General features: G+C 43.1%; 1 protein-coding gene across 5 annotated transcripts in view; it reads right to left on the reverse strand.

The window, feature by feature from the left end:
- ADIPOR2 (adiponectin receptor 2) overlaps positions 1-8,423 on the reverse strand; it is a 66,405-nt gene extending 57,982 nt beyond the window's left edge. For 2 of the 5 annotated variants that reach the window (XM_073320249.2, XM_073320258.2), the window contains exons 1-2: positions 8,229-8,423; positions 7,022-7,088 (exon numbers count right to left, since the gene is read on the reverse strand). The gene's annotated coding sequence lies outside the window, so the exon portion shown is untranslated. The remainder of the gene's footprint in view (positions 1-7,021; positions 7,089-8,228) is intronic. The other 3 variants (XM_073320273.2, XM_073320265.2, XM_073320240.2) reach the window with 3 other exon arrangements.
- Between the last annotated feature and the right edge of the window lie 2,057 nt (positions 8,424-10,480).

Consider the following 10,480-nt stretch of genomic DNA (forward strand, 5'->3'; position numbering starts at 1 on the left):
AGTTTGTGCCCTCTGAATGTTCAGTTGTGCTCAGATTACATCTGACCAAAATAAAAATCTCCTTTTGATAGAGGCAGCATGCCTGTTTGGGGCAACATGCCTGTTTTTTTTTATTTCAGATTTCTGCCCTGGGGATTTCTGCCTCAGTAGATGAGGCTTGGATTTAATGACCACAACATGTCTTTGAAGCCACTCAGGACCTGTGATGCAGAAGTAGTTATCCAGAGAGTTAGCCTCTTTGCACATGCTCAGTAGGCACAGAAATAACCATGAGGCTTATGATCAGCTTAATTGGAAAAGCATAATCTTTTTGAATTAAGATTTATATTTGATTTCCCTCAGAAGGTACACGTAATTTGGGGGTAACCATAAAGCATGGGACACCCTGGTGTGATTAGCTGAGCCCTGGTTTGATCTCAATCTGCGAGCAAAAAGAAGCTGCCAGAATCTCTGAACTTTAAGAAAAGCTGTCTTTCCCCCCAACCCACAGGCGTATCCCCTTAGTGAAATGGCCCCAAATTTAGATCACTAACAGACCCCACACCCTGCATGAGACACACTACATTTCAAAGCAATTCAAATAAACATGCAGATTTTATAGCACTTAGAGACAAGCTTTAAACAGAAAGCTTTCGCTCTGCTATAATTGTTTGTATTACAGTAACAGTCAGGTGCCAGGTACTTTTGGCCAGTACTCCAGCCGCTCCAAAGCCCTCTTTTTCCTTCTGTTAGCAGCGCCTGGTTTTATCTTCTGTTCTCAGAGGGCTTCATTAGCTCTGCTAATAGCGAGTTACAGCAAGTGTCACATTCCCAGAGGACTCCATTAAATTTCATGGCCAAAGCTGCGTACTGTAATGATACTGAAATCCATCCTAATGCAAGTTTTCCCTACATGGACATAACTTCACGCCAGGAACCCTGCACTGACCTATAGGTGTAAGGATGCGTTTCTGCAAGTACTCCTGCACTATAAGTCACATGACCCCCATAACCAGCCAGTCAGCATCTAAGTTTCCCCATCATTCAAGTGCTTTTATTTTGCTGAACGTTGTCTCAAACAGCTCTCAAAAAACTGGGAAGAGCCCGATGGACTGGAAAGAAAGAGGCTACTATTCCTCCATGAGGAACGTTTCATTACAGCAGCACACACAGACCCGTAATTGTGGAAAAGAGAAAAGGAACTCTTACAATGAATACACGCCACCATGCATACAACATCTTGTATCTAATCTGCTCATCTTTATTCCATGGCTGTCTCACCTCTATGCCAGATGTTGACTTGCTTAGTAGTGTTTGACTAGACACCAAGTCTAGAGTCCAACATTTAGACTGTGAAAAATTGTTTTTAGCCACTCCCTTCTTCCCCCATACAGTGATTTAGACGTTTCCATGCAGTGCTGGAAATTCAAACAAAACAGCACCATGTGTGCCAAGAAGGAGTAAAACTGACTAGTAAATTAAATCATTAAAACTGAAAACTAAAAATATGAGTTAAAAACAAACTTTTCCTTGCACACGTTAAGTATCAATGTTGAAAGTGCTCGTTGAAATTCCTGAGCTCCCTAACTCTGCCAGTACTCCCCTGTTTAAGTTCAGTGGTTCATCACCTCTCAAACCAAGGCCATATCTACACTACAGGGGCTGCAGCGGTACAGTGACAGGCTGCAGTTACACCGCTGTAGTGCCACAGAACAGATGCTTCCTACAACAGAAGGGTTTTTCCATCACTGTAGGTAATCCACCTCTAAGCGCCTGTAAGAATTATTCCACTGACCTAGCCACATACACACAGTGGATTACATCAGCACAGCTGTGGTGCTCAGGGATGTGACTTTTTCACACCCTGGAACGCTGTAGTTACATTGACCTAACTTTTAAGCATAGACCAGGCCAAAGTGAAAAGCAGCCTTAGCAAATGAAACTACTTTCCAGAAGGAAAAGGAGTACTTGTGGCACTTTAGAGACTAACCAATTTATTTGAGCATAAGCTTTCGTGAGCTACAGCTCACTTCATCGGATGCATTCAATGAAGTGAGCCGTAGCTCAAGAAAGCTCATGCTCAAATAAATTGGTTAGTCTCTAAGGCGCCACCAGTCCTCCTTTTCTTTTTGCGACTACAGACTAACACGGCTGCTACTCTGAATACTTTCCAGAAGGCAGCCAGCAATACATCTCACACTGACCACAATCTTGCAATACAATAAATAGGTTTTTGCCATTTCACCTGTCCTCAAAGTAAACCTGGAGGTTTGTCCTGTTAGCCTGAACTGGGTTAAGTTAGGGCTTTTACTTCTACATCAGACAATTCAGATAGCTTGCCCAATAAGCATATATCTTGTAACATTTATGCTCCAGCTAGTTTTTGTGATTGATCTTCTGACATTAAAATTGCAAGCCCATTAGCAAGAATTTTTAATGAATCTGTAAATTCAGGGGTTGTACCATATGATTGGAGAATTGCTAACATAGTTCCTATTTTTAAGAAAGGGAAAAAAAGTGATCCAAGTAATTATAGGCCTGTTAGTTTGACATCTGTAGTATGCAAGGTCTTGGAAAAAATTTTGAAGGAGAAGGTAGTTAAGGACATTGAAGTCAATGGTAAATGGGACAAAATACAACATGGTTTTACAAAAGGTAGATCGTGCCAAACCAACCTGATTTCCTTCTTTGAGAGAGTAACAGATTTTTTAGATAAAGGAAACGCAGTGGATCTAATTTATTTAGATTTTAGTAAGGCGTTTGATACTGTGCCACATGGGGAATTATTAGTTAAATTGGATAAGATGGGCATCAATAGGAAAATTGAAAGGTGGATAGGGAATTGGTTAAAGGGGAGACTACAACGGGTCCTACTGAAAGGTGAACTGTCAAGTTGGAGGGAGGTTACCAGTGGAGTTCCTCAAGGATCAGTTTTGGGACCAATCTTATTTAATCTTTTTATTACTGACCTGGGCACAAAAAGTGGGAGTGTGCTAATAAAGTTTGCAGATGATACAAAGCTGGGAGGTATTGCTAATTTAGAGAAGGACAGGGATACCCTACAGGAGGATCTGGATGACCTTGTAAACTGGAGTAATAGGAATAGGATGAAATTTAATAGTGAGAAGTGTAAGGTCATGCATTTAGGGATTAATAACAAGAATTTTAGTTATAAGCTAGGGACGCATCAACTAGAAGTAACGGAGGAGGAAAAGGACCTTGGAGTATTGGTTGATCATAGGTTGACTATGAGCTGCCAATGTGATATGGCTGTGAAAAAAGCTAATGTCGTCTTGGGATGCATCAGGAGAGGTATTTCCAGTAGGGATAAGGAGGTTTTAGTACCGTTATATAAGGCACTGGTGAGACCTCACCTGGAATACTGTGTGCAGTTCTGGTCTCCCATGTTTAAGAAGGATGAATTCAAACTGGAACAGGTACAGAGAAGGGCTACGAGGATGATCCGAGGAATGGAAAACTTGTCTTATGAAAGGAGACTCAGGGAGCTTGGCTTGTTTAGCCTAACTAAAAGAAGGTTGAGGGGAGATATGATTGCTCTCTATAAATATATCAGAGGGATAAATACCAGAGAGGGAGAGGAATTATTTAAACTCAATACCAATGTGGACACAAGAACAAATGGATATAAACTGGCCACTAGGAAATTTAGATTAGAAATTAGACGAAGGTTTCTAACCATCAGAGGAGTGAAGTTTTGGAATAGCCTTCCGAGGGAAGTAGTGGGGGCAAAAGATCTATCTTGCTTTAAGATTAAACTCGATAAGTTTATGGAGGAGATGGTATGATGGGATAACATGGTTTTGGTAATTAAATATTCATGGTAAATAGGCCCAATGGCCTGTGATGGGTTTTTAGATGGGGTAAGATCCAAGTTACCCGGGAAAGAATTTTCTGTAGTATCTGGCTGATGAATCTTGCCCATATGCTCAGGGTTTAGCTGATCGCCATATTTGGGGTCGGGAAGGAATTTTCCTCCAGGGCAGATTGGAAGGCCCTGGAGGTTTTTCGCCTTCCTCTGTAGCATGGGGCACGGGTCACTTGCTGGAGGATTCTCTGCTCCTTGAGGTCTTCAAACTACAATTTGAGGACTTCAATAGCACAGATATAGGTGTGAGGTCTTTTTTAGGAGTGGTGGGTGAAATTCTGTGGCCTGCATTGTGCAGGAGGTCAGACTAGATGATCATAATGGTCCCTTCTGACCTAAATATCTATGAATCTATGAATCTATTAAAATCACAAGTCTCAGATTCCAGATCGACCACACGGTTGCTGCCACGTGGAGGGTAGACACAACCCTTCCACACATCTTATTGCAAGGCTTTGAAGAGGTTCTCCTCTTGCTTCGAATAAACTATGCTCGGAAAATAGGATGCTGTGTACTGAACCCATGTGATCGGATAGCTAACAGAGGCTTCTATTATTCAAAAGTGAATGTGGCGGGGTGGGGGGGGATTGGGATTCTAGAAACTAGCCATTTCAACGAGTAAGAATGGGTGGCCAAAAGCAAAACTAATTTTGCCACCACACCCTTATTTTTTACAAACTGATTTTTTTTCATAAATCTTATTCATCAAGACCAATTAATTGCTTTAAAAAAAAAACAGAGCCACTAACCCACCATCCGGGCACAACCCCACCGAATCAGTGCGCCTGCTGAAAGCAAGGGGAAAATGTTTATAAAATTGAATTTGTTTTACTTCCAAAGCTCTATCAAAGAATGAAAAGATTTAAAGTGATACAGTCTTTCCCCCAAACACTTTCCCCAAAGGGTTTTTCATAACTGCTTCTCTCCTGTGTAGCAGGTTCTTTTCTCAGCTACCCACCGAAGGACTAAAGTCCAGACTCTCAAATCATAAATACATTAGCCTTTGAAAAATGACTTCTTTCCAATTGAAAATGTAAATTTTACTTAGACATTTGGTTCATTAAGTACATTACTTAATGCAAACCCTGAAGACTTGACCCACAAAATTTCTTTGTCTCCACACCAGAAAAATCTTGACAAACAGGGTCTCTGGAGAGGCAGAAGCAAGTCTATTCCTTTCATATATTTCACAGCAGGATTACACAACTACATAACCTTGAAATGGATTTTCAGAAATCTAGTAGTGTTCTAATACTTAGTACATTGGGACACATGAATGTTGCAGTGTCTGAAACAGCAGCACAAGTGCTGGTCTGATGAGACCATCAGAGGGGCCTCATTTTTTATTTTGTAATCTGCTGGAATGAAGCAAGATCACTGAAAACTCACCACCTCAAATATTCAATTAAAGGTTCTCTATGGTCAGTTTTCACTAAGTCTTAGAGAAGACACTAGCATTATGAGCCCACTGCCAACTGTTGCTACTGATAACCACCCCTTCACTACCTGATCAATGGCAACTCAGGCACCTGTACAAAAGGCTTTTAAGGACTTCTTGTGATGTCTTGTCCTTTACACCCAGTGTACAGGGGTCATAGTGGGGGCAAGAATCTCACCCACAATTATTAAAATGCTAATGAGCATCAGCGTCTGCCCACACTAGAACCACCACCATTACTACTCATCATGGAACAGCACTGGTGAGAGAAGTTAGAAGAAAAATGGTCAAATTGTTTAGACAGGCCTTAAGACCTGATGAGGGTTAACTAAACTGTTTCAGCAGTGAGGATAGTTAATGTTCCAAGGGTGACCATGTAGTGATCCAGTGAGCCATAAACATTACTGGTGTACTAAAGAGGTAGGTTATTTTACAGTGAGAGGTTTTCAATTAGGAAAGCACCTTTATCATTGATGAGAACACACTTGATTAACAAATCAGATCATTAACAGAAAAACATTCACCATAAGAGTTGCTGCTATATCAGGTTTCAGAGTAACAGCTGTGTTAGTCTGTATTTGCAAAAAGAAAAGGAGTACTTGTGGCACCTTAGAGACTAACCAATTTATTTGAGCATAAGCTTTCGTGAGCTACAGCTCACTTCATCTGTAGCTCATGAAAGCTTATGCTCAAATAAATGGTTAGTCTCTAAGGTGCCACAAGTACTCCTTTTCTTTTTGCTACTATATCAGTCTGCCATAAAACAATCCCTTCCCCTCCTCACCTCACATTTTAACTGCACTTAGGAAAGTTCAGTTTGATGGCCTGGACTGAGCTGGGATTGATAGTGGGACTGAGCCTTTCACCTCTACATGACTGGTTCAGATTCAGCCCAGCTCAATAGTTACCCTTCAGAGGCCAGATCAAATATTATGACATTTTACCATGCCTGAACTCTTGTCTACAATCTGATTTACTAACCTGGTTTAACAGGTTAGATTAGAATAAATAATATTCAACATATCAGCTATCACTGACATACTGCTAAACAGGACTGTCCTGTTCCACACTGACTACTAAGGTGATCTTTAGGCTGAATGCAGTTAACAGAACCATTGGCAAGTGTACACATATGGTAAAAAGTGTAAGGATGTAGACAAGGCCTAAATGAAATGACTTATCAATAAAATCCCTACAGAACATGTCCACACGACAAAACCATCATCACAACTGGCACTAACTGGAACCCCTGCTGGCCAAGTAACAAATAAGACAGGGTGACAAAGTTTCCTTCTCCCCAAAAAGTAGTCCTTCCAGACACAGTTGAAGCATGCAGAAAGGTGGTGTGGGGAAACTTATTCTGCTTTCTGCCTGTGCACCACCTGAAATCCCAGGAGGCAATTTCCAGTTGTCAATTCAGCACTTCTCAACACGAAAGTTAATAATTTTTCTGTTCTGAAGAATTGTATAGACTGTGTTTGGTAAGGGAGGAAAGTTACACAGTACATAATTAAGAATTTCAAAGACTGATTTCTGTGGAGACCATAATTATTTTCCTCAGATGTTAAAGTGCTCTGACACTGAAGCCCCTCTACTTCCATACCCTATTGCAGTCAAACATGCCAAGTAAAGACTTCATTTCCAAGTCTTAAAAAGAGGATTATACCATAAGGACAACTTTAACAATTAGATCCTTGAAGAGAAAATTAGGTACTTACCTAAAAACCTCCACAATTACACTAATAGGTGCAATTTTAAATAAGGAATAAATATGCAGAACAGTTTCTGAAATGACAAATGTGCATGGCAGTTTACAGATGCAAGGTGGCAAAAGTACATATGTCAAAGAGATTATAATCTAACATTGAGTAATGGCTATATGTCAACAAATATTAAGCTAATATGGAGACACGTCCAAGAAGTCACTGAATCAATTCCACCTTTTTGTCATATAAAATTTAGGAATGTTCATGACAAAATGGGATTACTACTCAATGCTTTAAATATCCTGAAACACCTATAGTATCCTCTATGGTCTACACGGAACAGTGAGCCTCTCAACTTTTACATTTTTATTGTGTTGTTATACATAATGGGTGAGCACTTGGTTGATTACATATCTTGTAAGCGTGTAGTAATACCACTTTTATATCTCTGTACAGTATTATGGCCAAAAAAATACAATTTATTTTTTAAAAGTAACTAATTTAAGTCTCAGTCATGACTGTTTGGGTTTTGTTTATTTGGCAGTACTGAGCTTCTACCAGAATGACTGTTTTTCCTCCCACACAGAAAGTTTCCAGAGATTTGTTTCAGTGTCTTCCTCAACTGCTGAGCTACCTAACATTAATGCTGGAGTGTAGACAGGTTCCCAAGGGAAAGCAAACTAAAAAACCTCCTCTTATGTTACATACTCAAAAGAGTTTTATTCCACCTATAAGGATCAGGAAGGTAGAACCCCCCCCCCCCCCCCCAGACGGACAACAAAGTTCATAGCTTAGAGGAGGCTATGAGACGAGCTCTTGACCCACTTACAATACTTCATCCATATAAAGCACTCTTCAGCCAAGGATCTCAAAGTGCTTTATGGATGTAAGCAAACACTATTACTCCAACTTGATTTCTCGCCTGCCCTCGTGCTGGCATCCGTTCAGATATTTGCCGGGGAACTGGGAGTCTCCCCAACCCTCCTCCCAGGGTCCGCATCCCCTGCCCGGCCTCACCGGAGTGGGGCGAAGGATGCCCCGGAGCCTTCCCACCCGCCGGGGGCCGCGGCCAGGGACCCAGTACCAGAGCTCACGCCCAGCCAGCCCAGGTGGAAGGACACGAGGAAGAGCCCCCCAGAGCCCCCTGCCCTTGCGGGGAAAGAGCCGCGTCCCAGAGCCCCTCCGCCGCGCAGGCCCCGGCTCCCCTCCGGCTACCTACCCCCTTCCGGCTACCGCCTCCGTCCGCGCACTCAGGAGGCCCTACGGTGACAGCGCCTCCACCGCGACCGCCGCTGCAGCAACAGGCACCGCCTCCGCCCGCTCGCTCGCTCGCTCGACTGCCTTATTGCCTAGCTATTAGCACTTGCCCCAGAGCGTCACCATCACACGGGCGGCCACAGCCAATGCCTACTCACGGCACACGCGCAGGCCGCTACGGACGCCTGTTGGCTGAGCTGCCCAAGTGTATCTTGGGGGCTGTAGTCAGAAACTAGGCCGCGCCGGGCTGGGGGCGTAGGAATGCGCATGTGCACGCAGCGCGCTGTGAGCCGCGGCGCTCGTGCGCTTTCACCCTGACCTTTAGTTCAGTTGCGTAACTTGCGTAATGATTCCCAATCCCTTGCTCAGGCTCGTCATAGCCGCGCGACCGGCATCACTCTTTGATTGGCTGAATGAAGTTCGTGACGATCGAGCGGGCTCTTACTGTCTTGCGAGCGAAGCTCGCGCCGGGAGGCTTTGGAAACCTGAGTCGGCGGGGGGGGGCAGGGAGCTTCCAGAGGCTGCCTCGCAGACACACATGTTGCTTTCCTCTGCGGGGGCAGCCACCCCGTCCCTGTGAGGGGTGCTGCTCTGCCACGAAGGGGGAGGTATCCCAGTGGGCAAGTCTCTCAGACATCCTGTGAGGGGCAACGTCCTCCCTGTGGGGGATAAGTGTGTCACAATGCAGTTAGGGACGGGGCGGGGGTCTCTGCATAACACTGCTCCCCCCCCACCCCGTGGAAGTGGGGCGGGGTCACTGTCCCTTTCTCCTCCAAAAAATCTCCACAATGGTAGCAAAATGCAAAAGTGTTTGCAGCATCTTGCCCAAAGCAACAAAGATTTTACAGAAAAATAGTGCACATTATTTAAAAATATATTTAAAAATTTAAGATTCCCAATATAACAGTCTCTGTTATAATATAAAACTTATCACAACAGGACACCCAATCTTATTTTTAAAATACAAAACTCTGAGGGAGGGGGAACATATACATTAAACTTTTATCACAATTATATTTGTACATATATGTACAACATTCACCACACATCAAAATATATTTATGAGACTTCCCTTGTGATGGTAAGTTCATATGTACGCAGTACAGTACATCAAAAAGGCAAATACAGACAGTGAGACAAATACTGTTTCACAATATAATTTAAAAATTAGATCATAGAATCATATAATATCAGGGTTGGAAGGGACCTCAGGAGGTCATCTATTCTAACCCCCTGCTCAAAGCAGGACCGATCCCCAATTAAATCATCCCAGCCAGGGCTTTGTCAAGCCTGACCTTAAAAACTTCTAAGGAAGGAGATTCCACCACCTCCCTAGGTAACGCATTCCAGTGTTTCACCACTCTCCTAGTGAAAAAGTTTTTCCTAATATCCAAGCTAAATCTCCCCCACTGCAACTTGAGACCATTACTCCTTGTTCTATCATCTGCTACCACTGAGAACAGTCTAGATCCATCCTCTTTGGAACCCCCTTTCAGGTAGTTTGAAAGCAGCTATCAAATCCCCCCTCATTCTTCTCTTCCATAGACTAAACATCCCCAGTTCCCTCAGCCTCTCCTCATAAGTCATGTGTTCCAGTCCCCTAATCATTTTTGTTGCCCTCCGCTGGACTCTTTCCAATTTTTCCACATCCTTCTTGTAGTGTGGGGCCCAAAACCGGACACAGTACTCCAGATGAGGCCTCACCAGTGTCGAATAGAGGGGAACGATCACGTCCCTCCATCTGCTGGCAATGCCCCTATTTATACATCCCAAATGCCACTGGCCTTCTTGGCAACAAGGGCACACTGTTGACTCAAATAAAATTTAAGAAGCAACTACCGCATGAAAATAGTTCAAAATAGATGTACAAGAATGATTCAAGGTCTCAAATAACTGCCTTACCATGAAAAATTTAAAATCAATTTATATAGTAGAACTGGTCAGAAAAAATTCCAAAAAAATATTTTCATTGGAATTTGCCAATTCATCTAAATCAAAACTTCACAGAGATAGTTTTGAAGTTCCAACAGAACTTCCAGGCATATTTCGAAACCTGGCTGTTTTCCTGCCAGCTTTCCCACCTGTCTCCTTGACATCCCACCTCTCTTTTCTCTGAATGGCCTCACTACTTCCCATTCTCACAGCTACCCATCAGCCCAGGACTTCCAGAGTCCCTAGCTCTGGGGCAGCCACCATGCCCACTGTCTCACAGTT

Source organism: Lepidochelys kempii, chromosome 1, assembly GCF_965140285.1.
Source record: "Lepidochelys kempii isolate rLepKem1 chromosome 1, rLepKem1.hap1, whole genome shotgun sequence".
Taxonomy (NCBI): Eukaryota; Metazoa; Chordata; order Testudines; family Cheloniidae; genus Lepidochelys; species Lepidochelys kempii.